This window comes from Brachionichthys hirsutus, unplaced genomic scaffold (genome assembly GCF_040956055.1).
Source record: "Brachionichthys hirsutus isolate HB-005 unplaced genomic scaffold, CSIRO-AGI_Bhir_v1 contig_558, whole genome shotgun sequence".
NCBI lineage: Eukaryota > Metazoa > Chordata > Actinopteri > Lophiiformes > Brachionichthyidae > Brachionichthys > Brachionichthys hirsutus.
The window spans coordinates 35,694-38,330 of NW_027180505.1; the positions used below are offsets into that span (position 1 = coordinate 35,694).

At 48.2% G+C, this 2,637-nt stretch overlaps 1 non-coding gene across 1 annotated transcript; it reads right to left on the reverse strand.

The window, feature by feature from the left end:
- Positions 1–1,666: 1,666 nt before the first annotated feature.
- trnaa-ugc (transfer RNA alanine (anticodon UGC)) lies at positions 1,667–1,739 on the reverse strand. Its single transcript has one exon. It is a non-coding gene; the product is annotated as a tRNA-Ala (tRNA).
- Positions 1,740–2,637: the final 898 nt, after the last annotated feature.

The following is a 2,637-nucleotide window of genomic DNA, read 5'->3' on the forward strand; positions in this document are numbered from 1 at the left end:
ACAAAAACATTCACATGTGATGAATTCAACCACCTGGACACCTCATGATGCAACAAGTTCAGTCAACCACCCTCGCTTCAAATGCCTTGAGCTGTGGAGCTTCATTCATCCACTGACAATGGCAGAGTGGAGAAAAATGCAGTTTTTTGGCAACAGTCTCCCAAGTCCGTGGTCACGTAGGATCATTCCGTTCAGGTTACCCTTTTCAAAAAAGTCAAGATGGGGCCTGAAGACAGCATCGAAACATCTCTGGAGAATGTGGGCATCGATCCCACTACCTCTCGCATGCAAAGCAAGCGCTCTACCACTTGAGCTAATTCCCCTTTTGCTGAAGTGCATACCGCCCCATCGTGACACAAAAACATTCACATGTGATGAATTCAACCACCTGGACACCTCATGATGCAACAAGTTCAGTCAACCACCCTCGCTTCAAATGCCTTGAGCTGTGGAGCTTCATTCATCCACTGACAATGGCAGAGTGGAGAAGAATGCAGTTTTTTGGCAACAGTCTCCCAAGTACGTGGTCATGTGGGATCATTCCGGTCAGGTTACCCTTTTCAAAAAAGTCAAGATGAGGCGTGAAGACAGCACCGAAACATCTCTGGAGAATGTGGGCATCGATCCCACTACCTCTCTCATGCAAAGCAAGCGCTCTACCACTTGAGCTAATTCCCCTTTTGCTGAAATGCATACCGCCCCATCGTGACACAAAAACATTCACGTGATGAATCCATCCACCTGGACACCTCATGATGCAACAAGTTCAGTCAACCACCATCGCTTCAAATGCCTTGATTTGTGGAGCTTCATTCATCCACTGACAATGGCAGAGTGGCGAAAACAGCAGTTTTTTGGCAAAAGTCTCCCAAGTCCGTGGTCATGTGGGATCATTCCGTTCAGGTTACCCTTTACAAAAAAGTCAGGACGAGGCCCAAAGACAGCATCGAAGCATCTCTGGAGAAAGTGGGCATCGATCCCACCACCTCTCGCATGCAAAGCAAGCGCTCTACCACCTGAGCTAATTCCCCTTTTGCTGAAGTGCATACCGCCCCATCGTGACACAAAAACATTCACATGTGATGAATTCAACCACCTGGACACCTCATGATGCAACAAGTTCAGTCAACCACCCTCGCTTCAAATGCCTTGAGCTGTGGAGCTTCATTCATCCACTGACAATGGCAGAGTGGAGAAAAATGCAGTTTTTTGGCAACAGTCTCCCAAGTCCGTGGTCATGTGGGATCATTCCGTTCAGGTTACCCTTTTCAAAAAAGTCAAGATAAGGCCTGAAGACGGCATCGAAACATCTCTGGAGAATGTGGGCATCGATCCCACTACCTCCCGCGTGCAAAGCAAGCACTCTACCACTTGAGCTAATTCCCCTTTTGCTGAAGTGCATACCGCCCCATCGTGACACAAAAACATTCACGTGATGAATCCATCCACCTGGACACCTCATGATGCAACAAGTTCAGTCAACCACCATCGCTTCAAATGCCTTGATTTGTGGAGCTTCATTCATCCACTGACAATGGCAGAGTGGCGAAAACAGCAGTTTTTTGGCAAAAGTCTCCCAAGTCCGTGGTCATGTGGGATCATTCCGTTCAGGTTACCCTTTACAAAAAAGTCAGGACGAGGCCCAAAGACAGCATCGAAGCATCTCTGGAGAATGTGGGCATCGATCCCACCACCTCTCGCATGCAAAGCAAGCGCTCTACCACCTGAGCTAATTCCCCTTTTGCTGAAGTGCATACCGCCCCATCGTGACACAAAAACATTCACATGTGATGAATTCAACCACCTGGACACCTCATGATGCAACAAGTTCAGTCAACCACCCTCGCTTCAAATGCCTTGAGCTGTGGAGCTTCATTCATCCACTGACAATGGCAGAGTGGAGAAAAATGCAGTTTTTTGGCAACAGTCTCCCAAGTCCGTGGTCATGTGGGATCATTCCGTTCAGGTTACCCTTTTCAAAAAAGTCAAGATGAGGCCTGAAGACGGCATCGAAACATCTCTGGAGAATGTGGGCATCGATCCCACTACCTCCCGCGTGCAAAGCAAGCACTCTACCACTTGAGCTAATTCCCCTTTTGCTGAAGTGCATACCGCCCCATCGGTGACACAAAAACATTCACATGTGATGAATCCATCCACCTGGACACCTCATGATGCAAGAAGTTCTGTGACGCAGCCTCGCTTCAAATGCCTTGAGCTGTGGAGCTTCATTCATCCACTGACAATGGCAGAGTGGCGAAAACAGCAGTTTTTTGGCAAAAGTCTCCCGAGTCCGTGGTCATGTGGGATCATTCCGTTCAGGTTACCCTTTTCAAAAAAGTTACGATGAGGTCTTAAGACCACGTTGAAGCACCTCTGGAGAATGCGGGCATTGATCCCACTACCTCTCGCATGCAAAGCAAGTGGCCCACCACTTGAGCTAATTCCCCTTCTGCCAAAGAGCGTACCGCCCCATCGGTGACACAAAAACATTCACATGTGATGAATTCAACCACCTGGACACCTCATGATGCAACAAGTTCAGTCAACCACCCTCACTTCAAATGCCTTGAGCTGTGGAGCTTCATTCATCCACTGACAATGGCAGAGTGGAGAAAAATGCAGTTTTTTGGCAAC